Consider the following 27,831-nt stretch of genomic DNA (forward strand, 5'->3'; position numbering starts at 1 on the left):
TCATCTTTTTTCCCTTCCAGATTTTGTTAATCAGTGTAAAAGATTTAATATTACAGTTGAGTAGTTGAACTGGTAATCGTTCCTACTTATGAACCCAGACGGCGAACGTAATTACACTTGGAAAGATTATTATGAAAGCGTTAGCAAAGTGATTTTGGTACTTAAAAACATTTTCAGTTGTTAAGTAGCTACCTTTTAAAACTATTTACTTAAGAGCTATTTATACCCCGGCGGATAATTACAAACTTTTCAAAGGTACTATCGTAACTCACATTTCTACCTCAAAACAGTCGCTGTGTTCGTTTTTCCACTACTGTCTCACTGCTGGTCACGGGTCTGCTTTCAGAATGATAAGGATTAGGCCGTAGTCTACCGTGCTAGCCATGTGCGTATTAGCACACTTCACATACCTTTGAGGATATTAATATGTTCTCGTTTGGCAGAAGAAGCAGCTAGGGGGATAAGGGTCTTTCAGTCATGGGGACTTTTCCAAGTTGTGTGCGTGTTAGACAATAATTATCGCTTGCTTTAACAGTGAAAAAAAATTATCTGGAAACCTGCATACCTGAGATGTGTTAGAACTCTACCAATCCATCTTTGGCCAGCGGGGTTGACTATCCCCTGATCCTTCTCAGTCCGTAAAGGGACCCTTTCCTAGCAATGGGACATTTATAGGTTGATGACGACAATATTTTACGGATGTAGTGAGACAGATACAAGTACATGCAGATGGACTGTATATTTGTATGCTACTGCAATTTCTTTAAAAAAGATGGGCTATATCTTGTAAGAATATTAATCTTCTGTAATGAATTTCAGAAAGATTGTCAAGATCCATTTAGACTTGACTCAGTTATCCTCAACTATCCAGCAGCTGCAGTTCCTACATAAAACCCATTAGATATTCTGCAAGCTTTGCAGTCACTGCAATATAAATTCAATAGTATTATGTCGTTAGGTCTTGTCAAAAACATTGAAGTATTTAGTAATAATAGAAATAAAACATCCATAAAAGTGTCATCTACGAGTACCTCTACCAATCTACCAATTGATAATATTTAAGTCGAACTGAGATATACATACGAGTATGTATATTAACCGTCAGTCGACCTGATGTCAGTATGAAGCAGGATTCCTTCATTAATTTCCCATTCAGTGCTCAGCAATGGGATAGTAATGACTGGATGAGTAAGAAGCAGGATGAAACCTATTACATAAAAATATTGACAAGGTCCATTCTATAGCTCTTAATTAATCTTCTGGGTTCTAGTACATAGTAACTTCCCTGTGGCTAATCGGTGCCACTAATCACTGCCGAGAGGGACTGTAATTACGCAGGCTCAGCTAATCACAGAGCTTTTAAAGGTGGTAGAACCCTTTGTGGTTCGACTCCGGCGGCACCACCGCCACACCTATTTCTACCTAATAACAGCAGTGTTAGGCGCTGCTGTGTTCCGGTTTGAAGGGTGTGGTAAGGGAGACAGACTTTTCCGAGGCGTTCCAGCTTAGTCCTCAGGGGTAGCGGCGCATCTGTGGCCGACCTCAGGTAGGAATATCTAATCCTATCTGGGGTTGATTATAGATGTCCATGGGCGGCAGTAGCCACTTACCATCAGGTGGACTGCATGCTCGTCTGCTACTCCTATATTATAAAAAAAAAAAAAAAAAAAATATTAACTGTCAAAGGTTTTTAAAGTGCTTGGCATTATTAAAATACGAACGGCTGCACATTTTGTAAAATTTGTATATTTTGAGCGGTAAGTATGAATTTGGGACTTTTACGTTGGAAGTTTGGGGCTCAAATGCCAGGCATGTGATTCTTCGATATTATGTTGCGTGTTAGAGATTATTTTGAAATGTGATACGACTAGAATGTAATTTAATCAGCAAGCATCATCGTCACACCTATTTCTAGCGTGAAGCAGTTTTGTAAAAGTGGTAAGTGGCTACTGCCGCCCATGGACATCTTGAGTCAAACCCATATAAGAGTAGATTCCTACCTGAGGTCGGCCACAGAGGTGCGCCTCTACCCCTGAAGATTAAGCTGGAATGTCTCGGATAATTCACTGGTCAACACTGTTTTGTAACATGAAGTTAGTAGTAATTTTTTATTATGTTGGCAACCGTTCATTAAAAATCAAATATTATTTCCTTCTAATCACGTCCAGTTTTTTTGTGACACCTATAGATACATTTCTAGCCTCTACGGATGGTGATTTTTTCCGATAAATATCGATTCGAATCGAAGTGTAATAAATCGATTCCCAAGAAAACGAGGCCCAAAGAATCGATTGTACGAAATCGATCTTCGATCTTTTCAGCTAAAAAGGGCGAAGATAGCGAAAAAACGGTCATCAGGGCCAAACAAGCACTGAAATACGTATGCATCTGCAAAAAAATGTCTATAACACCAAAACCTACATCGAAAAGATCTACTTTCGATTTTATAGGATGAAAGATCGATTCACTGAATCGATCCATTACTGGAGATTACAATAACAAATTATTTTGGGCCAAAAGATCGATTCTTAGATTAATCGATCTCAAATCGCCATGCCTACTAACCTCAAAACGCGTTTTTATAAAATAAACTTTATTTCGGCAACTGTATAACTACTGTATTTTACTAATTTACATTTTACATTGCTTTAGGGTGTAACATGTCTTTAAAAATACACATTCTGCACTTTAGTTTGGATTTCTTTCCCACAAATTGGGGTGCTATGAATGATGAACAAGGCGAGAGGTTTCATCAAGACATATCTTCAATGGAGAAGCGCTACCAAGGGAAATGTAGTCCACGAATGCAAGAAGATTATTGTTGGAATCTTAAAAGAGACCAACCAGATGCTAAATATTCTCGAAAATAATGTTTATAAATTGTACATTTAACAATTACTTCTTTAAGTGTAGCATTTTTTCTATATATACCTAAAAATATATTAAATATATGTTTCTATATCACAAGGATACCTCACGTGTCAATTTTTTTTCTTTGATGTATTATTGTTTGTAGGCCCTAGTATATTCAAAATTTGACATAACTTTTCGTGTTACAAAAAAAAATATTTTTTTTGTTGACCAGTGTTATGTCTCCCTTACCACACTCTTCAAACCAGAACACAGCAGCGTTTAACACTACTGTTATTAGGCAGGAATATGTGTGGCGGTGGCGAGTCGAACCACTTCCAAATATTATTCCTATAAATTTGCCCCAACAACGCGCGTACAATATCTAATATCGAGCTAAAAGTTAATATCAAGTAGAAATAAATTACTCGAGTAATTTACGAGTATATTCGTACAGTTTGAAGCCTGGAGGCATTTTGGAGCTGAGAGATTCCCCAAACCTAATGGTTCAAAGTTCAGACGATGCTTGCCTGAATAGTCCTATTTGTAAGTAAGTGTCTAACCTTTAAACTTTTCGTTTAATAAATTAGGAAAATTACTTATGCAAGTCTTCTTATAAAATAATTTTGGTGAACGTTAAATTGACTTATCATTATATTACTTACATACGTAATTATAATCAAATACTTTGTAGTGAAGTGGTATAGATGTTAAAAAAGCAAATTGGTTAAAAAAATATTATTTTTAGTGTTGAAGATGAACGTTAGGCTTTTCTAACGCCATCTATTATCCTAATGTAGGAGTATAGAATTTGTAATTATGTAATTTTTTCGTGGATTTTGACATTCAAAAAGTGCTCTGTAAAGAACCTATTTTGAATAAAAAAAATGATTTGATTTGATTTGATTTATCGAAGTAGAACAGAAATAATCTTGGTTTTTGCGATGACACAAGTGATACCGCGAGCGACCATAATGATCAATAATTCAATACTGACATCAATTATGATGAGGAAATACCAAAATACCCAATTACCGAAGGGTGACTACCAAGATTGACTACGAGACTAGATTGTGCAACGTGTATGTATATTGGCTACAAGAATGTGAAATCGAATTATATTTTTTAAAGCTCATCAAAGTACAATACTTACACGAATAAGAATAAAATTAGATAAATTTCTATAATAAACTTAGTAGTATTTCTTTCAACTGAGTTATAACTTAAATCAAATGTAATATCAACAATTTGGGTTAGACAGAACGCAAACAATGACAGCTCAGCTCTAATCCTAAAGATGAGGACACCAATCTCCACCAAATTCTGTTGAAGACGTTTGAATATGCTTTATTAAATAGATCTATTGTTCGTCATAGGAATACTCGTACCTTGGCCCTTGAACAAAGCCCTTCACACTACCATCTGCTTTAGACAAATCTAAGTTGATAAGATACCGCGCACTCCAAACTAAGGATTTATCGCTAGAAGAGTGTCAGGCATGTTCTGAATTTTAATGTTCTTAGGAATGTACGAGAAGCATTTACTGTAAATTAGAATTGTAAGATTTTTACTTTATTTAGGTAGATATTTTATTATTTAATTTGGTTTCACAGGTAATTTAGCATAGATTCTAGTTAGTATTTCAAAATTAATACAATATAATAAGTAACGATAAAATATGGGTATTAGATATTTTTAGCGGTGATGCAGCATGATATAGAAATACCGAATTATATACTTATTATATATGTATTTAATCCAAACCTAATGTTACATGGTTTAATTAAATCTAAACTAAATTATAACTACCCAACCTAAAATGGTGACTTGCTGGGGCGATGTTAGCATCCAGGGTGAATTCCCACGTTGAGGACTATGTGATGGCAACGTAGTGGCGGAGTCACGGTCGGTGAGAATCGGATTTCTTTCTGATGATTTTGTTTAAGTCGAATGCCTAATGTTGGTTAAGGCCAATATATAACAAGCTACATTTCTTACCTTCAAAATGATAACAATAAGCAAAAAACTTGTAAAGTAGAATTTTATATGGAGGCACGATAAAGTTGGACAAAATATTTTATTTACCAAAACAATAAATATTTAAATCAAGTTTCATATAAAACGTTAAGCATGAGCCTTTCGGAATAAAATAAGGGATGAAACAATATATACATTTTTACGAATTCACCAACTCTTATTTAGATAACGTTAAAAAAATGTCGCGTGAAATAATATTTATGTAAGCCCTTAATAAAATATACAGGTGCTTCATATAAGCTGCTTAGGGCTTAAGTGCCAAGGTAACGTTAGATAAAGTTAGACAAGGCTTTTAGGAAAGTTTACAACCAGACCTGTAGGTCATTGGCTTGAGTATTTCGTGGAGTTTTAGAAATTAATATTTTACAGTGAGAACGTGTAAGTATATTTATATGAGTCTAATTAGAGTTAGTAATTGGCCACGTGCGATTGGAGCGACACAGAGGATTCCGTACCACCAAATTTTCATTTGGTTTTTATTTTTAGTATTTGTTATAAAGCACACATAGAAGTAAATGGCTTTTTTGTATGGCGACTCCATTTATTTTTATTTTTTTTATTTTTTTGTTATAGCGGCCAGGATTATACATATTTTGTAAAAAATTCAATTGTTTATCTATTACGGTTTCCGTGATAGCCCTATGTCAGACGGACAGTGTTTTGTGTTGGTGTGTTACCCTTTGTAAATGGAACCTTTAAGAACAGCAACCTGATATGAATGATTTAGTATTGGACACCTGTATTTTATACTCTGTTTAACTTTAGTCCCATCTTAGGGCGACTAAAGTTATGTTGCGTTAGATATCCAGCGACCGCCGCACCTATTTTTGCTTTATTACAGACGTATTAACTATTAAGCGCTGCAATGCTTTAGATTTAAAGTTTGGTAAGGAAGATCCTATAGGGGTATATACTAATGAGAGGCGTTCTTAGCCCATAGATGTCGTACATTATTATTATTATTGTTTTTTTTTTTACACAATATTGGAGTAGCAGACGAGCATACAGGCCATCTGATGGTAAGTGGCTACTGCCGCCCATGGACATCTGTAATCAACCCCAGATAGGATAAGATATTTCCACCTGAGGTCGGCCACAGATGCGCCGCTACCCCTGAGGACTAAGCTGGAACGCCTCGGAAAAGTATGTCTCCCTTACCACACCCTTCAAACCGGAACACAGCAGCGCCTAACACTGCTGTTATTAGGTAGAAATAGGTGTGGTGGTGGTGCCGCCGGAGTCGAACCACAAAGGGTTCTACCAACTTCAAACATCTGTGGGTTCAAGAAGGACTATATTTATATCTGGGGTTGGTTATAAAAGTCCATGGGACGTTACCATTTAAATCAGTCAGTCGTGCCTGTCACATGTCTTGCATTGCCTGCTTCTCTGGGATAAATGATGAGATGAGATATCCCAGGCCATTTATATGGCCTGGTATATAAAAGTACCGTTACAAATAAAATATACTTTATATCTATCCTAATCGCAATCAGTTTATGGCCCCCGTTCTCACAAAGGTAAATCGTAAAAAACACAATTTGGCAAAACGTTCGCAAAGGGAACCCTTCGATGTTTATTACCCACTTACGTGTCCTGTTTCTAACATTGTCCTATTTCTCACGGCCCTACCGTAGTTCTCTTATTGCAGAAAGGTAGTACCTTCCGAATTTGCCGCTGTTTTAATATCTAATTTAACTTTTTATATTGTGGAGAGTAATGTATTCGAGCGTATGTAATAATAATAATATCTTTTATTCAAGACAATTGCAGTACACAGTAAATTTTTTTTACTAAAAATACAAAGATGAAAATGAAAAAAATGTAGTATGTATGTATGTATGTATGTATGTATGTATGTATGTATGTATGTATGTCTTATTCGTTACCACGCCCTACAGCCTAAATGGCTTCACGGATTTTAACATTTAAGGTGACGTTACATTCGTCTGAATTGTAGAAGTAAGATAGGCTACATTACTCTACTTTTAAGTTGTTTAATTTATTTATAATATTTAATAGCCTTACGTAACGTTATCTTTGCCTTTTTTATAACTTGACAACTGACAGACATAAAGCGTGAACTACCGGAAAACAATATGTTCTGTTTCCTGTAATATACACAGTTACATTACTATCGGTTTTTAATTTTATAAATATATTTTCTTCTTATGTTGCGGGCAATTCGATAAACAGCCTTTTTTAGAAATCGTAGACATTTTATGATAAACTCGATATTTAGAAAAGTTTAAATAAAACCTGTCTACTGCCATATGTCTAATGCCTTCAAGCTTAATTTAATTTATGTCCACCTCAAATTCAAATACAAGACAACCTCTAGCACCGAATATTGAAATATAATCCTGCCGATTGAGTTTGATATATATGAATTAAAAGAATATACTAATAACGAGCTTTTGCCCGCGGCTTCGCTCACGTTACGAAGTAATATTTTCACCCCCTATTTTATCCCCTTTGGGGTAGAATTGATCAAAATCCTTTCTTAGCAGATGCCTACGTCATAACATCTACCTGCGAAATTCTAGACCTACAAATTATGAAAGAAGGACTCAGTAAACAATCTAACTGCGATTCAAAGTCAAACATCTGCTTTAATGATGTTGTTTTAATATTGAACCAACTGTAGTATAAACTTCCAGGAGGAATACAGCAACATAGATACACAACCGCACAACTTAGCGTACCGTACACAAACTTTGAAACCTATCGAAGCATAACTCGCCTCGCATCCCACCGTCCTAAACTTGGACCACTTCTTACGAATGTGATGCAAGCGTAGTAACATACTAAGCATACTATGTACATTATTAATTTTATAGACTAGCACACCGTCAACTTATTACTCTCCCACTACTGGGCACGGATCTCCTCTTAGAATGATAAACATTAGTTCACCGCGCTGGCCAAATGCAAATTGGTAAACTCCACATAGTTTAAAAACATTTTTTTAAGATTTCTCAGGTATGCCGGTTTCCTCACTAAATTTTCCTTCACCGTATAAACAAGTGATAATTAATTTCTAATAAGCAAATAACTGAATAATCAGAGCTGCGTGCCTGGGATTTGAAACTCGGATCCTTCGATCAAAAGACCGACTTTATTATCGTCGGCTATCACTGCTTTTTAAACTTAGCGGTATACACAAACTTTGGCGATGCCTATCGAAGCATAACTGCTCTCAGCCTCGCATCCCATTCTCCACCCTAAACTTGGACCACTACTTACGAAGTTAAAACAGCGTGAAAGTAATGCAAGCGAGCAAACTTCCTTTTGTTCTGAACTACGGAGTTTGGAGAACAATTAAAGATCTTTGATAACTCGAGCGGTCTGTTTCGTATCTCGATTGTTCAAGAACTCGCTAGATTTGTTAGGAAATGATTATTTTTTTTTAACAACCTTGCTAAGTACCATATAACGTACATATACGATTTTTTATATGTTTTTAAGAATGTCTATGTGATTTTGGTAGCACTTGAATTTCCACAATTATTGTGGAAGAGATAATCGATTGCTTAATATAGTGGTGGTGGATCAATATAATCTTCATATATTTTTTTTTACTTTATATGTGTGCGTTGATTTGAGTATATATGTAAATGTCTACCTTTATATCGGTAATCAACCCGCAGTCCACGTCACTCTTTGCGGCCCGCGGATCGTCCTAAAACCGTCACTTGCGGCCCGCGGACCTTCGAGAAACTAAAGTTAGGTCCTTATCGTCCTCAAGTTTTAAATACTATTTGTGTTTCTACTTGACGATCTCTTTTCCCTGTTAAAAAAGTTAGAGCCTAGCAAGTTTCAGAGCGTACTTTCGAAAGGGGCCTGTCATTACCTTACCTTACATTAAAAAGTTACCGCCCCCTTTTGTACATCATTTTGATATGTGAGCAAGAAAGAATATAAATATATGTAGAATGAATATAACAGAATACATGTTAGAAGCTAAATTGGCCTACGCACTTTCTGTGAAATCTTTTATCTTATTTTAAATTCACGTCACGTGCAATCGTTTCTCCAAGGTAAGTCTTCTACAAATAGAAAATAAAAAGGTCACCTTATAAGTATATCTTGGTAATGTTTTCGCATACGCTTACGTACTTCATATACATCATTATATATTTTATGCTTTCATAATAAGTAACTTAAAACGTAACAGTTACTTATAATGAAATAACTGTTTTTAATGTGCACTTCTATTTTAACTAGTTATTTTTACTACGTTGATCCATTATCCATTACTGTTCCACAGCTGGGCACGGGTCACTTAGAGGAAGAGTGTTTTAGGCTTTGGTTTATGCTGGCTAAGTGCCAATTGGTTTCAACTATTTCTACCCAATAATAGAAGTGTCAAGCGCTGCTGTGTTCTGGTTTGAAGGGTGTGGTAAGGGAGACGTACTTTTCAAGGGCGTTTCAACTTAATCCTCAGGAATAAAGGCGCATCTATGGCCGACCTTAGGTAGGAATTTCATCCTATCTAGGGTTGATTACATCTTTCCATGGGTGGCAGTAGCCACTTAGCATCAGGAGGAATGCATGGTTGTCTCCTATATTGTATTAAAAAAATATTAAACCAATTTCATATGTTATTTAATCACGACTTCTAGATATAATTCAAATATCTTGTTTACAATATACTTCAACAGATTCCGTATTTATTTATGAATTGTGTACTCACTTATAACATGTATTGGTTCCATTAAAGCAAAACATTCGTATAAACAAGGTTCGTTTTCATTAATATCACTCTTCCGTATATCACTTGACTGAACATTGCTATAAAATAAATATGATTTTGTTTCATAAAAAAATTTAACTTGTAACATGAATGTTAATCTTATACTCGTATATAAAATTCTCGTGTCACAATGTTAGTTACCGTACTCCTCCGAAACGGCTTTACCGATATTCACCAAATTTTATGCATATTCAGTAGGTCTGAGAATCGGCTACTATCTATTTTTCATACCCCTAAGTGATAAGGGTTCTTCACCATTAACATTTTTTTTTATTTATATGGCAACACAACGTTTGCCGGGTCAGCTAGTATTGTATAAACAGTTATTATACAAGTGACAATCTAGAACGAGTGGTAGATTCCCGAGTTACCACCGCCACACCTAATTAAGTTTCAGTGGAAGGTTGTAATAGGCCAGTAGATTAAACTTAACTTCTCTTTCGGAAGTTTCGGGTTTCGAATCAGTACCCTTACCATGAGTTTTCAAAACATCCCACAATTTTACGTTACGTTTACTCAAACCATTATTCTATTCCGTTTGCTTCAGTAGACTGAGTACACGTAACAATAAATAAGTGCTCAAGTCTTTTTGTCTGCCTCGCAAATGTTCACATGTTTGCATTTTTGTAAAAACGTAAAAACTCATACTCAGGGTACAAAAGGGCAACATTAGCCTATCAGTTTCACTTAACCCATATCACAACACTTCTATTTATAAAGCATACAATAGACTTTTCGAACCTATTTTGTAGAATCTAATGACATGTACTCCATCCCAGACAGAAACAACACTCCATTTGTTCGCAAATGTCTATTCAAATGTAACTGCCTAGAAAAACCCTTTTCAGGACAGTAAATTGAAGTGATCTAATCTGGTGCAGACATATTTGTATGTACCGTCTGTTGTGGATTTGAATTTATATTGCAGAGTAGATTTTATTTTTTCGCGCATGTAATACGAGTATTAATGTATTCGGCAATTACAGTTATAATCTGGTGGTAACTTTGGTGTCATATATCCGTGGTTTCGGGTTCGAATCTTCAGAAAATTCCTAATACGGACATAACATCCAAAATGTTATGTCCGTATTAGGAATTTAGGAAATATCTCGAGGAAACATACTTGATTAACATTTCCCTTAAAAACCTTATTACCACGCCTTTATTAGCTTGACCTGTATGTATGTAACGGAATTTTTGAACTCATTGTCTCCCCACTTTGAACGGTCCAATTAATTTAACATTTTTAACACTTATTGAAAACTAATGACAATACATGATTTAAATAATTTTGTTCCATTCATCAGAATCGTCAGGATTAACGATTTTCCTTGTGCGATTTTAGCGTGGTTTTTAGTTTTTTTTTTAACTAGGTATAGTTATTTTGAGAGATCGTTAGTTTAGTTAGTTAGTTTGAGAGATCTCTACTCAGCGTCGTATTGATTATAAAGGTAAACCAGCGACATAGGTCGGTTCCGGTTGTCATCCTTGTTCATTCATTCATTTCTTAAACTTTATTAAAAGTTATTTGGCTTTAAAAACGCCAGTTACAGCAAAATCTATTACAGATAAAAGAAAACTTCTGATATTCCTGTCTGATCCAATTGTGAAAAATGAAGAACACATGCCTATAACATCTAACATAGGTAATCCGCTTTAGATGGCCACTAATCCGTATCTTACTCTACCAATATGTAATGGAGTAGCTTGGTAGTATATGTTCCACATCTGGCCTTTGTAAGGCAAGATTAATTTTCAAATGAAAAATAAAGTTGCAAAAGATTATCAAGTAATAATATATATTGGATCTGTACCCTTACCATGAGTTTATATTCCAATCAGCGCCCCTAGCGGATTGTATCAGAACTATAGTGTCAGTAACGTAACATTAAATGTTAAATTGACAAATGGCGCTTTATGTTTTGTCTCTCTTTTTTGCGAACATGTGAGGTAGACAAAAAGATTGACCACTTACTTATTGTTACGTTTACTCAGTCTACTAAGCAAATGGAACAGAATAATGGATTGAGTAAACGTAACGTAAAATTGTGGGATGTTTTGAAAACTCATGGTAAGAGTACTGTTCTGATCCTGTCTTAAGATTTGTGTAAGTACGAGCAGTGCCACTCGGTTTCACCCGCCTTTTTCACATGTAATCTAATTACTTGTTCTTAAAAATAATTATTAAAAAAAATGTAGCCTAACTTACTCCTACACAGTTAGATAATGAATTTAACTGCCAGTGAAAGTTCTGTCAAAATCTGATCAGTCGTTTGGAAACTAGTACAAAGCTGTAATCTTGAAATTAAAAGAGACACTTCAAGTTTATTTATTGGAGTTTACTCCTTAAGAAACGATTTGAGTTACAAGGCCCGGTACGGAAATTTTATGAGGAGTAAAATCAAGTGTAACACGAAAAGTTGAGGCGTTACGTAGAAAGAGACAAACATATATATCCACACTTTACGCGCAACACCAGTGAAGTCACTGAATAGAAATGTCATAATTTTATTTTTTTGTACTAGTGACGTGAAGGAATGCGTTGTATCGGTAAAATAGATTCACAGACTACATATTAAAAGTATTTTTAGCCACAAATAAAACAGATAATTTAAAATAAGCCAAATACGAAGGTGCTAAATTCGGACATGTATACATGTCCGTGGACGGTTACGGTACATTTCGTTTCGGACATGCATACATGTCGCTGGGCGGCAACGTTACATTACAATCCCTCCTTTTTATTACAATCATCATATCCTCTCAAAAAGGAAGTAGCGTTTTTAACCAAAATATGAATCAAGAGTGCTTTTATTAATTTAAAATACATTAAGTTCAAATCCCATATGAAAGTAATTATAACAATAAAAATAATTAGCAATATATAAAACATTAAAAGGTCATTAACTATTTTCTATTCGATATATATCATAATTATCGTTCGTAAAGAGTAAACTCCAATCGTGCGTCGTAGCTGACACACAGTTTTTTTTTTATAAATGAGTTGTTTCTTAGCTTATATTTAGGAAACGTACTTATACAGATAAAGTTTCTGAATAGTGTAGCCGTCCTTCCTTAAGTATCTATTCAAATAATGTTTAGCAAGGATAGAAAATACTTCACCCATATTTCTTCACCTCGAATAATTCCCAGAGAACTCCGGCTGTACACGGAATACTAAATGGTGGATGTGTGAATACGATCGGGCAAATGGAAAGGTTGAACCGGATGTGAAGGTTCGAATCACAAAAGGTGTATAGGGTGACTATACATTTGATTTGTGAGAGACAGTCCGGGATGAATAAACATACATAGTTTTTTGCTGTTTGATGTTGGCATAGAATAAGGTGATTGCCGCATTTGGCGTAGAAAGTGACTGAAAGATTATAGTTAGAAAATATATATATGACAATAGCAGTGTTTTCCTAAAGTTATTCGTATTGCGAGCATTAATCAACTGGAATAAACATTATTATATGTACTTAATTCAATTAAAACATAATAACATGAGACATGTAATTGTATTTTATAAAACGACGCCATTAATTAATGTATGTTAGTCTACATTAAACAATTAATTTGAAATTAACGTACAGAAAAGACATGGCTTGAAAAATCATACTATCAAATTGAAAGAAAATAAGAGCCCCTTTCAATTTGTTGTAGTCCTAATCTTATCTCCTAAGATATTGTCACACTACATAGATGACACCCTTTGATGAGACGAGATTAACCCGAGGATAGCAGGGTCCCAAAGAAATCTGGTGGCTTGTGGGCTTCAGTGAATTTTTGTGATTTATCTCTGGGAATAAAATTGTAATGTTTGCGCTTCTTGGGAAAACTCAATAGATCTTTTTCGGTATTTCGGTTTGAGATTTTTAGGGCACATCTGTTGAAAGATGAATCCTTATTCTCTGGATGCCTATCTGTCATAATATTTTCTCTAATTCAAGTAGAGGAATAGTAATGGTATCAGGCAAGCTCATGTTCTTCATTGTTGAAAAGTGGATCGACCAGAAATATCAAAATTTTGCTTTTGCTCTGGTGAAACCTTTGAAATATCAAAATCGTAAGCGAAATTGCTTAGGTTGTAAGAGAGATGTGAATCTTAGTGCCGGATCAAAGCTCTGATTTTCTCAAAGTTGAAATTAATACTATTACCGTAGGGATACAAGGAACACTGAGTATTAATAAACGGCGTAAGTCGTTGAAAATTACGTTAAAATAATCATCCAGGCATGTCCTCTCGATCGAGGTGTCCGAGGTTCAAATCCCAGGCACGCACCTCTGAGTTTTCAAAATTATGTGCGTATTAGAAATTAATTATCACTTGCTTAAACGGTGAAGGAAAACATCGTGAGGAAACCTTCATACCCGAGAGATTTATAAAAAAAAAAATCAAAGGTCTGTGAAGTTCACCAATACGCACTTGGCCAGCGCGGTGGACTATGGCTAAATCCTTCATATTCTGAGAAGAGACCTGTGCCCAGCAGTGGGACAGTAATGAGTTGATGATGAATCATCCAGGCACATACAGATAAACACATACAAGAACATTTAAAGAGTAATTGTTTTAGTACACTAAAAAGCGTGTAAAGAGTTTGTTTTAACACACTTAAACTTCACATACCGTGCACAAATCTACATACAGAAGTTTTGTAAAACGCTCAGCGTAAGCTGGCTTTCCACCGACGCGACTATGCATTCGTAACGAATTCACGTCGGGTTCTCTAACAGATGCATTTTCAAACAAAGCGGTTTCATTTAATATGATGACATGTCCGTGAATGGATTGGAATGTAACTTTAAAAGTTAAATATCATAATACATTATAATTTAAACACTTTAAAGCACGTTTTAAAGGATAATCGAGCTAAAAAGTGAAAAATAATGTCAACTCTAAGGGTTTACTTGTAACTACTGAATCGTTCCATGGTCCACCTCCTGGTTGCGTTAACAGATAAGTTACAAGGTGCTAAATTACGGTATTGTTATCAGTGTCCAATACATGTGCAGTTTATCAAACTAATTACACTTTTCTATGACGTTGAAAATTACTTTTAAAGAATCCATTCAGACACATACCTGCTCACATATATACAAACATATACGCATATATATACACACATACACACACATACAAGCTAAAAAGCGCGTACATAGTTAGTTTTAACACACTTAAACCTCATATACCGTACACAAATCTACATACACAACTTTAGAAGTTTTGCAAAACGCTCGCCGTAAGCTGGCTTCCCACGGACGCGACTATGCATTCGTAACGAATTCACGTCGGGTTCTCTAACAGATGCATTTTTAAACAAAGCGGTTTCAGGTAGGGATTAAATGAGTTTTCGTTTTATATTATTGCATTTCTTGATGTTATTGTTTAAAGGTAATTTTATTGGTAACGTTTTACTCATAGGAGTGGCAGACGAGCATGGTGACCACTTGATGAATGGCTACTGCCGCCCATACATTTGTAATCAACCTCCGATGAGATTAAAATCCTACTTGAGATCGGCCACATATGCGTTGCTAGCCTTGGAGACTAAGTTAGAACGCTTCGGATAAGTATGCGTATGTCTCGCTCACAACATTTTTCAAATGTGCTCACAGCAGGGCTTATCACTGTTGTCATTTGCCTAATAAATTAAAGACCGCTTTTACGATGGTACATCCGGAGTCGAACCACAAAGAGCTCTACCACCTTCAAATGTTCCTTAGAACATAGGACCGAAAACTCTTAAGAGAACTACCTACACTTAGGTTTCCTTTATTTAGCACTAAATAGAAGGCGTCGAAAATAAACTCAAGCAAACACAGAAACACAAAAGCAAACGATATTTTTTTTTCAAAATATAATTTATGGAATTTCTTTTTATATAAATAGTTTTCATTCACTCACAATAAAAAAGACTTTATTGCTAGGAAATCCTCTTTCAAATCCAGCAAGAGTTTAAAAGATCAAAGAGCAAAGCGGAAAGCTATACGGATAACGTTGAACAATACTCGTACAATTCGCAGAACAGGTTACACAAAGAAATCGAGCATCTCTTACCATTATTACAAATTGATATCAGGATGGCGAGCGTGTGCTGTTTTCGACACCGTATCGATTTTTCAAGTGAAAACTTCTGTGCACTTTTTGTGATGGTTAAAAAATGTTAAGCTCACGTCAGGTCACGTGTCCTGATAGAAAATTCGTAAGACGGCAAAGCAAACTGCAAAAGTCAAGATGTCATCCGGTGTCAGCATAGAAAAAATATGTCAATAGGTCAGTTTCAGTTTTTATTGATAACATTTTATTATTCAGGTTAGGTTTCGAAAGTTTTCTCTTCTAGCGCACTCCCGAAGATTTTTTTATAAACTTTACTATCGAGCAGTCGAAAAATCGTATCGTACTTGTAAAGGATATACGTAAGCCTTTTAAAATATTCGTTTTATAGTAGTGCTAACAAGGCAGTTTTATTCGTTTTACACAAATTTAGATTCACGAGTAAGTCATTCTTGTTAGTATTACTTATTGTTTAGTTATAATAGAATACTTCGTTAATCACTTCACTTAGCGATAATTTTCATTAGTTCATAGTTAACAAAACTTCATAGTTAACTTACAAGAAACTATAAGTAATTGACTACAACTTGCAGAAAATTAATTTAATTTAAATTAAAAATTCTTAGTGACAATAAAATAGAAGTGTTCATTTAAAGACATCGGAACTTCAGCATTACATAAATCAATATATTTGTTATGGCTATACTTAGTGAAGCTAAACAAATTAAAGTTCTTGCGTTCTTGTATTCAGTACCCTTACCATGAGTTTTTACGTTTCGACAAATTCCAATCAGCGCCCGTAACGGATTGTGTCAGAACTAGGAAATCGTATGGGCTAATACGTCAACAAATACCAAAACAGTCATATTTTTCGAAACGTAAAAACTCCTGGTAAGGGTACAGAAGCGAGATAAAAACTTGTAATTTGTGTATTTTTTGTATTTTTCAGTTATTTCATGTATGTTGCAATTATCCGAATAAAATGTTTCTTCTTTCTAATTGTTTCGAATGTCTTTATCGTTAACTAAACGATAATAATGTTCGAAAGAAATTCCTCTCATGCTAGCCTTACGAAATATACTCTTAATCCCAAATGTATAAAGCCTCATGAAAGGAAAATCGAATGGCAGCCACAGACCATTATTACGCACGGGCCTGTACGCGATCTTGGAGTTGGAGCTTATAATAAATCCATTTTAGGGATGTGTATCAAAAGGAACATAATTAAAATTTACGCCGTCCGTCTGTACGAGTATGTCTATTGTATGTTTTAAGGTATATTTAAGCGTTTATTTTATACCCTTTAAATAATTCTTGTTTCAATTTCTTGTCTGTCCGTCTTTAAATAACTGACTTTTGAAGATATTTTTCATATAGTAATTACGAGGTTATGCGTAAATTATAATCTTAGGGCCCGCGTGTTGAACGTGTTTTATAAGCATGGGGTTTTGGGTTCGATTCCCGACTAAACATATACCTAAATGATGAATTTATATTTCTAATCCGTGTGTGTATAACTGTCTATAGCCACACGGGAATCCTAGTTTGGGGCTATGTGAAAAACGTTATACAATTATACATACATTCATTATAAATACATGACGACCCGCGTGGCGGAGCGGCCACCATACCGGTCTGACGCGCAAAGGGTCCCGGGTTCGATCCCCGGCCAGACAGATATCTAAGTGATGAATTTAGATTTCTGTTTCTGGGTCTGGGTGTTTGTGTATTTGTCTATGTGTGTGTCCATGGCACCCACGACACAGGGAATCCTAGTGTAGGGCTGTGAGTGTAGAAAGAGTTAAATAGTATAATCATAGCACTACCCAACAGATTGTGGTTATTTATATTAAAAGTTGAAAAAAAACCACTACAAATATATAAATCTAATCGCTCGAAACATTATCGAATGCCAACAAGATATCGACTCCCAAATGTAACCGTCATTAGATAACAGATAACCTAATAGCGGTTTTGAGTTGAATAGGGGATAATTTATGGTGATTGGCGATTACTGAACTGCGAACTTCAAAGGATTTTCCATAAATCACTTACGATTGTGTAAATAGGTCTGACGTGTTCATTAGATTGTGTCATTAGTTGATACATTTGTGTCATAAGCTCTCAAATGACACCTGACCTGACATTTGATTATGTGCGCATTAGAAATTATTATTTATGTACTAGCTGACCCGGCAAACATTGTGTTTCCATATAAATAAAAAAAATGTTAAGGGTGAACAACCCTTATCACTTAGGGGTATGAAAAATAGATAGTAGCCGATTCTCAGACCTACTGAATAGATATGCATATAAAATTTGGTGAAAATCGATAAAGCCGTTTCGGAGAAGTAGGTACGGTAACTAAAATTGTGACGCGAAAATTTTATATATAAGATTTTTACAGAAACAAAAAATATCGGGAAGAAACCAATAAATCTAAGTGTCTTTTTTAGGATTCCATTTCTAGTAAAAAGTTACAAAAGAAAAGAGAGGGGGCCACACAAAAACATATGTATTTCGAATTATGTATTGAAATCTCATCTTTGAAACCGTAATAGATAGACATATTTTACAGTAAAGCCACTATAACCAATACTTAAAATAAAAACTTAAAACAAAACGGTTTAAAAAGTGAATTTACTAATTTAGCTAAAGCTCTTCTAAATCTCTGCCAAAGACAGCGCATCGATTTTAAAAATCCAAAGTTGTGAACACGAATGCTAAAATAGTATTAAAAAGTGGTTTAAGTTTGATGAAGCTAAACTTCGCTTTCAATACCTCGTAATTTGATGTAACCAAACCTTTTCATACTAAGAAACTAAATCTTCAGTCCGTTAGCATCCCATTGGTGGGCATTTATCTTCTATTAGAATTAAACGTATTTTAGATTAGAGTCCAATGACCTCAGTCTTCATAAATCTTGAATACCTCTTTTTGGGAAAATCTGAAAAATCTAAATTTGGACCACCATTGATGCCTTCTTTCATTGTTAAACAATTTAACTATTAATCACTACTTCGTACAAAACTTCAAAAAAAAATCTCAAAACCTCAATGTAAGGACCTATCATTTCTAAGACACTTGTTAAGAACAAAGATTCCCAAAGAAAAAATAAAATCTTCACAAATTTCAGTTTGAAAATAAAACAATAAACCTTTATAATTCTTTTCAATCAGATTTAGCTTTATGAAGCCATTTTTAACATCATTAATTCCCATCAAATTGTTATCGAAAATCGGCTTTCTCGCTTATTACTAAGCAGGAAAACGCAAAAAATTGGAAGAGCAATTTACGGAAGAGCACCCATATTATATTACACGGAAAAATAAACAAATATGGTTTTTGATCTTAACGGCCCTCGGGTCCTAATAAGAGACGCAAGAAACAATACTAATCAGACTATTTCTAATTGGATAATATAATTGATAATGTAACGAACTTACCAGTTATACTCAATACCAATTATGTCGATATTTCAGTTGAAAAGGTTACAAACTCTATTAATTAGAGTGTACAGTGTAGACATGTAGTTAGTATAGGTAAAGTAAAGAAAAGTAAAAACATATGCGAACAACTTCAGTATATCTCTATTTGTTTAATGAAAGGGTGTGCTGATGTAACGAAAGAATGAAGTTAATTTATTGGCACGATTTTTCTAATGATCGAAATTCGTTGTCACCTTTGAAAATTTGAGGATTTTTTTCATAAATAATACTTAAAGCTCGTCAAGGGCTCATCAACAAAACAATAAAATCTGTTGAAAAAGGTGAACTACTTTGTAACTTTTATAAAAAGTAAAAGACCCGACTGATAAAAAATAATTTACTGAAAACAATATATACCTTCATCTTATATATAAAATACCGTGTCACAATGTTAGTTACCGTACTCATCCAAAACGGCTTTACCGATTTTCACCAAATTTTATATGCATATTCAGTAGGTCTGAGAATCGGCTACTATTTATTTTACTTATATGGCAACACAACGTTTGCCGGGTCAGCTAGTCTTATATATAAAATTCTCGTGTCACAATGTTGTATGCATACAACTAATAATAGAAAGTGATAGAACTCTTTGTGGTTCGACTCCGTCGGCACCACCACGCCTATTTCTGCCTCATAACAGCAGTTTTACGCGTTGCTGCGTGTTGGCTTGAGGGGTGTGGTAAGGGATAAATACTTTTCCGAGGCGTTTCAGCTTAGTTTTCAGGGCTAGCAGCGCATCTGTGGCCGACCTCAGGTAAGAGGTAATATGAAATCCTATCTGGGGTTAATTAGAGCCGTTCATGGGCGACAGTAGTCATTTACCATCAGGTGGACTGCATGCTCGTCTACTACTTCTACATTATAAAAAGATGTCCGAAACATTACCCTCCCGCAGTTGGGTCATAAAAAATGAATCCGCCTTACCACTCTCTTCTAATTACAACACGGTGGCTACAGGCTGCAGAATTAGCAGAAATAAACATGACGGTAGTACATCAAGTCCTCTCCTAGAATTAGATTCAGAATTTCAACTTAATCCTTCATCAATTAATTTGATAGATAACAATGAAGGCTATATGAGTGCCATTTTAACATCGGGTGATCTGCTTCCCTATATAACACTTCTATATAAATCATTTATACGATCTTAATATCAAATTATTGTCATGCGAACTAAAGCAATGTCAGTCTCAAAGGCAGACACAGCGAATACTTTGAAGAGCAATAACTAGAAACATCTAGGTAGCTAATATCCAAGTTTTCAATCTTAGCAAATATCTCAAAGCATTATTGTATTTGAGTCTCAGATGCAAATCGTAGCGGAGTTCATAACATCTGCAAACTTATGTTACTTACTCATGTTATTACAATTTCTCGAATTTAGCAAGCTCAGTTTACTTGAATATTTTATGCAATTTAGTCTTTGATTAGATAAACTGCTAAATAAATCTATACTAATATTATTAAGAGGAAAACTTTGATTGTAGTGAATAGGCTCAAAAACTACTGGACCGATTTTAAAAATATTTCACCATTCGAAAGCTTCATCATCCACGAGTAACATAGGCTATATTTATTATGAAATATATTTGATAAATATATTTTGAGGCGGTACAAAGTTTGCCGGGTCAGCTAGTATTATTAATATTCCAAGAATGGATCTCCTATTTGAAGATTTCTTCTTTAAGTTTTTTTATTAAATTGAAACAGCAGTTACCATTATGAATGGTAATTTGTAACTTTTTTATCATAAAAATCCATCAACAGTGATGACTTGATGATAATAATGATAATTATTCTGTTAGAAATCAAGGTACCCGGCACCTCTGATTCTCAAAGTGATATGCTAATTAGTATCATTTAAGTAACGGTTATCGAAAACATCGTGAGAAAACATGAGAGATCTTTAAAAGACAGTTTTCAGTGGTATGTGAAGTCTACCTATTGAGAGGAGGCTTGTGCCCAACAGTGGAGCAGGAACTTTCATCATTAGTAACCCATAATGATGAAAGTTCCTTTAGAAATAATTGTAAGGTAGTCTCATCATGCATGGTTGTCAACCCTCTTGACTGCCGGGGCGGATACGGTAACGCACTTACCGCAATATCCGGTCATCGGGCGCCTGAAAGCCTTTGGCCGCTTCCGCAGGGCTAATGGCTTTGTGCTTGCTTCACTGGGTTTATTCACTTTCAGCTAGTGCATACACATTTTGGTAAAAGGGGTTTTAGATAGATCTATGCGCAAACGATTATCTAATTATTATCTCTTTTCATAAACCTTTCATGAATACAAGTAAATAGCCTTTTTGCATTTGCGATAATATAGTATTTGTTTCTATATCTCTTAATATTATCCCTTTTTAGTTTATATGTTGTGTATGTTGAGTTTTTGTAAAGAAATTATTTTACATCGGAGAAAAACAAAATCAAAAGATATATTAAAATCCTCATTATTACTTTATTGTGGAATGTTGATTTGATCTGACAATGCTTTATAAAATCTTATAGATAATTTCAAAAATAATAATCAGAATACATTACAAAGCTAAGAATTCGTTTTACCAACAAGTTGCTAAAATAACGTCGACAGGCAAACGTTAAATCTTTTTAGGCTTTCACAAATTTATTGAAGCGGTAACTTCTACCCTGTTTGAGTCTGGATCTAAAGGGCTTCGTTCTCAAGAAGCCTGTAAAAGGGCAATCGACAAATTGGATATTTCAAGTGGAAAAATAAACCGCGAAGTTGATTTATGTTTCTGATGTTGTGCAAGTTTACTTTAAAAGTAATTCTTTGTGTTCCAAGTACCATCCATTACCATTACATCCATTACCGTCACCGTACAGTCGACCTGATGGTAAGTGGCTACTGCCATCCATGGATTTCAGTAAACCCCAAATAAGATAGGAGTTCCACCTGGTTCCGCTTTTATGGGTGAAGTAAAGGAGACATACTTTCGAGTATTCGAAGCTAGTCCTCAGGGGTAGTGACGTCTATGGCTAACCCTAGATAGAGTCTAGGGGTTGATTGCAGATGAACATGGGTGGCAGTAGCCACTTATTAAGTGCACTGCTTGCTCGTTTGTTAATTCTTCATTATAAAAAAAAACATAATCATCAGAAGTTATCACCTTTCTCCAAGCTCCATGTAACTTCATGCACCAAAAACCTCCATAATGTTATTAAGAAATATGTAGTTTTCGAATCCACATTTAACTAATAGACTTACACTTTCAAAAATATTTTTGTTGCTACCATTAAAATCGTAGCAAACTTAACAAATGCGTCATCCTGAAACAAATTTCAGTTGAAATCCAGTTTGTAGCACAATAGAGTACTCCGTGCAGCTAAACCTAGCGGGTAATGTAATCAGCGAGTTACGAGTTTAATCCCTAATTCAATTCGCTGGTTCACACTTGTATAGCAAACATTATACTGTACTAGAGAGCGCCATATATTTTCATGTTTTCGCGCCAAAGTTTTTGGGCGTTTTAGTCGTGTTTGAAATTTAAGCAACTTTTAGTTTTGTATGAAAAATGCACGTGTAGTTTTAAATTATGTGCTCTGTTAAGATAACGTGTCAAAAGAAGTAAAATTATAAAAATGTATTTTCACCATCAATAATACATGATTTGTAAAATTAAATAGTACGAAACTCCTAAAGGCACTTAAGAATATATTCAAATACACACTTTTCGTCTATTATAGACGTTGTTTAGTTCTTAAAAATACTTTTGGTGGCTACATAAGCCAACACTAGATAAGAACGGTTTGTCAAATACATATCATTTGTCATTTAGGCGTGTGCCTGATCCGGGGTTGCGGGCGGCAAGAGTGGGAGTTCAAACCGTTCAGCAAGCGATCCCAGGAAGGACAGCGGTTTGTGTGGTCGTATATCGCTGTAATCACCAGGGGATGTGAGAGGAGTGTAAATTGCTCCCCCCAGGGCAGAGCCCGATAAAAGGGCATCGCGGTAGGAGGACTCCGGTTGTGTTCCGTTGGAGATCCCGGAGTTCTCCACCATACGCTGAGGACGGCCACCGGGGGGGGTTTTAATGCGGTAAAAATCCCACATAACCCTGCGTCACTCCTATGGCGTCGGGTACCTTTGGAAGGTTTCCCCCTCGTCAACAAAAAAAAAGAGGCGTGTGCCTTATCCAGAATTGAACCCGGAACCCTTTATATAGACAACCACTCTACCTCCATCTTAGCGTCAACCAACAAACTGTACGGAAAAAATATATCGGTTCGGCGAAAGATCAATAACATTATTTATGATTCCAGGTCCACATAACTGGACCTAAATCAGACCAATAAGGTCCTTTTACGTAAGTGGACGTGACCCGAAGACGACATCTGGTTACAGCCCGCAATGGATACTAAAGTAGTTACGAAGGGATCGGTGTGTTCTGAATAACTTCGCTGACGTTTCGTTCCGGATTTGCGGATTTTGAGACCCATAACTACATTTTACGTGACAGCGGAGGGTAATGTTATTGAGCGTATGAATGTTTCATTCTTTGGCAAGTTGCACCGAATTTACGGCTGCGCGGGTTTTAATATATGAAGTGTCATTAAATATCATCTTAATTGTCGGTATAATATAGCCAATATATTTTTAAATATGTCGTCTGCTTATGAAAATTAGTAAGCTGGGAAATGTTAATATGTATCAAAGAGGTTAGTTGACATAAAATTCAGAAATATAAATATTACTCTTCATTTACAATTTTAATACAAACTCCGAAAAAGCGTTAAAATTCATGAAGTATTATAATAATGAATTTATTATATTCTTATAATTATTTATTAAATGTAAATCAATATTTTATGGTGCAGGATGGGATAAACTAAATTACAGAAACTGGCACTAAAGTGCTTAAGCCGCATACTTGTATGTAAATAAAGGATTTATATGAAGGAAGGAAGTATATCATCATCATCATCATCATCATCAACCCATTACTGTCCCACTGCTGGGCACGGGTCTCCTCTCAGAATGAGAAGGATTAGGCCATAGTCCACCGCGCTGGCCAAGTGCGTATTGGTAGACTTCACATACTTTTAAGATTTTTTTTTATAAATCTCTCAGGTATGCTTTCCTCTCAATGTTTTCCTTCACCGTTTAAGCAAGTGATAATTAATTTCTAATACGCACATAAATTTGAAAATCAGAGGTGCGTGCCTGGGATTTGAACCTCGGACCCCTCGATCGAGAGGCCGCGTTTGTTAACCACTAGACTATCACTGCTTGTCAGGAAGTATATGAAGTCTATCAAATCAGCGCGGTGGATTATGTCCTAATCCTTCTAATTCTGAGAGGAGCCTGTGCCCAGCAATGGGACAGTAATGGGTTGATGATGATTAAATATTGAAAAGATCAATTAAGTGCGTTGACCCAAAGCAATTTAACCGACGTCAGCCATAGATTAGTAAAGATACTTCGCCGCCTTGAAATTTAATGAAGCCACAAACGGCTTATTAGCAAGTTCTTTTTTTGAATTCTTGACAAATAAAAACATTTTTAGAGAAAATTTACGAATAAATAACTAATACTGCGTAATTTTCATAATAAATAAATAATTATTTCAAATATTTTAGGGACATTTCAGCACGGAGACGTGGTAAAACTTTTTTACGCAACTATTTCAATTCTCAAAACGTTAACTATAACGTTACGCATTTCTATAGGTCTCCGGCTCGGTGCCAAGATTTGCGAGTCTCACTTTTGTCCGTGTGGGCAGGAGGTGGACACGTTGGGTCGACATGGCTTGTCCTGTATCAGGAGTGCCGGCAGGCTATATCGTCACGGGACTCTGAACAGTTTGATTCGTCGGGCTCTTGCTACCGTCTCTATACCAGCGACTTTAGAACCCCCAGGTCTTTTTAGAGACGATGGCAAGAGACCTGATGGAATCACTCTAGTTCCATGGAGTCTCGGACGACCCCTGATATGGGACGCAACGTGCGTTGACACTTTAGCCCCCTCTCACCTTGCTAATACTTCAGTGAAAGCGGGGGCTGCAGCCGACCATGCCCAGACTCTCAAGCGTCGTAAATATAGTAATTTATTAGACAATTACTTGTTTGCGGCGCTTGCTTTAGAGACAATGGGTCCATGGTCATCTGACATGAAAAAATTCATGTCAGATATGTCGACCAAACTTGTCACTACTTCCGGTGACCAAAAAGCTGGCGGCTATTTTGCACAAAGATTAAGTCTTGCCGTGCAGCAAGGAAATGCCGCCAGCGTTTTGGGAACCATGCCTCACACGGCAATTTTAGATGGCTTATTTTATTTATAATTTTCTTGTATATATTTTGTAAATAAGTCCATTTTTAGTTTATATTTAACATTTAATGTATGTTAGTTATTAAAAATGTATCAATAAAGAATAATAAAATGGAATTCTCAAAACTAGGTACATTTTCTTGTTAGGAGTGAGTAATCTTTACTAATCTATGACGTCAGCTATAAATTTGCAATGGTCACTAATGTAGTTCCGCAAGGGTCCGGCTAAAGCCCATAAATTATTTAGTCTTCTTCTACGCATCTCTATTTTTCCAAAGTTATTAGAAATTAATTTATCATTTGCTTTATGAAGTTGTCCTTCATATTGAGTAATTATATATACTTGAGAATTCTTTACTAAAAAGTTCTCTAAAATGTGTGAAGTCTACCAATTATCACATAACCAGCGCAATATACCATGACACAAACTCTTCTCAAACTGAAAAGAGACTCGTGCCTAGCAGTAGAATATCAATGTTTGCACGATAATGTCTAATAGTTACTTCGAACGTAAGATTCCGACACTCTTAGAAACCGACACCGTTTAGAAACCGTTTAGAATTTATGATCGATCCAAAATTGAACTCAAAACGGCTATGAGCAACGTTAATAATGCAGCACTTATGCCCGTTTGCCTTCGGCGATCAATAACCTCTATAAATGAACGCCCTAGGGAACTCCCCAAATTTCTGCTTGATTGAATTTGAATTTTTGATGTTAGCTCTCATTGGATATTATGACTGTAAATACAAATATTTTTCTAAATTATAACGTCTCAGGAGAATACGTCACGACCTTACGTTTGTGTAGAAATAGTTTAAGAAATAGGAATCATGCTAGTAAGGTTCTACATTAATCTTTCAATCAATTTCTCCTGTTATTTACTTTTTGTTTTTGCTGTTTTCTTCTTTTCTACGCGACTTCTGTTCTTAATAAAAATCCTAAAAACAAATGTGTTATTTTTGCAGGAGATTTTAAAATCTTGTTTTAGCAAGACATGCCCAGTTTTTATTACAGGTATTAACCGCACCTGTTAGTAGTAAAACGCAATATTTTTAATCTAGATGAGATTGCTATAATAAATTATTACTAAATACTCTTAAAGCCTGCATTGAATTGAGGAGTCTTTTACTCAAAATAAATATTATCAAAACACAAAAAAAAATGTGAGCCGTCACGGGGACGTCTGGCAGATGTGAAACATCGACATTATTTTGTAAAAGTAATATGCAGAAAAGAACATATTGTGATAGGAACTAAATATGTCATAATGATAAATTAAAAATATTACGATTTTTTTCCAGATAACGATGACTATTTATTGAATAAACATTTATTTTCATTGAATACAAAAATTTACGAATTTATTTCAAAATCGCACAGTCGATTGCGCATGGCGACGCGTCGCCACACCGTATACACTACTGCATATAGACTGTATATATAATTTATATATACCATCGTATAGCGTGGCGACGCCACGGCATGCGTCGCCACGCCAGAAATCGATTTTGCGTGCGGCTATAGATGTTTCACATCAAAAAGTCCGTTATGAAGTTACATCTTATTTGTAACATCCAAATATTGAAAAACGATTAAGTGATTAAAGAGTTGTTCACACATCTGGGATTCCTGCGTGAAATTAAAATAACCTTGTACTAAGTTATTCTTAGATGGACCAAAAAATTTCGTATTAAAATAAAATTTGTCTTACATCTGCAATACATCTAATATTAGTTTAAAAAGCTATTTGGAGTTCAGCAAGCTTCTAAAAGCCGAGGTTTATGTATTACTCAGAATATTATTTGATAAGGTTACAAATTGATATTTAATATAGCGTAATATCTTTTACTGAACACTTTGACAAGTATGTGAGGTAACTTTTTGTAGTCCGACTACCGTAGTACCAATATGTCACTAATAGGAACAGAAATACTTTTTAAGGTTCTGTAGCCAAGGGATAAAAATGGAACCCTATTACTTAGACTCCGCTGTCTGTCCGTTTGTCCGTCTGTCCGTCTGTTACAGGGGTCTATCTCCTGAACCGTAATAGATGAACACTTGATTTTTTTTATAGAATATGTATAAGAGTGGCCGCTATAACAACAAATACTAAAATTCAACAAGTTGATAGTAAAAGGAGGTACAAAAACGGCAACTTTTTTTGTTTATGTTTGTTGTGTTATCAATAGATTACAAAACGCGGTTGGACGGTTCAATAGAACGATTAGACAGTTCAAATTTTCACAATGCATTTACTTCAATGGCTGCTATAATAACAAATACTAGAAATGAAAAAAACATATCAAAATTTCGATGGTTCGAAACCCTCTGCGTCTGCGATTTCGACT

General features: G+C 35.3%; 1 protein-coding gene across 1 annotated transcript in view; it reads right to left on the reverse strand.

Moving 5' to 3' along the window:
- LOC140757888 (uncharacterized) overlaps positions 1-27,831 on the reverse strand; it is a 228,496-nt gene that overhangs the window by 99,294 nt on the left and 101,371 nt on the right. The gene's annotated exons all lie outside the window — the stretch shown is intronic.

Source organism: Epargyreus clarus, unplaced genomic scaffold (assembly GCF_041222505.1).
Source record: "Epargyreus clarus isolate Ecla_fem2 unplaced genomic scaffold, WU_Ecla_fem_2.2 ptg000005l, whole genome shotgun sequence".
Taxonomy (NCBI): Eukaryota; Metazoa; Arthropoda; class Insecta; order Lepidoptera; family Hesperiidae; genus Epargyreus; species Epargyreus clarus.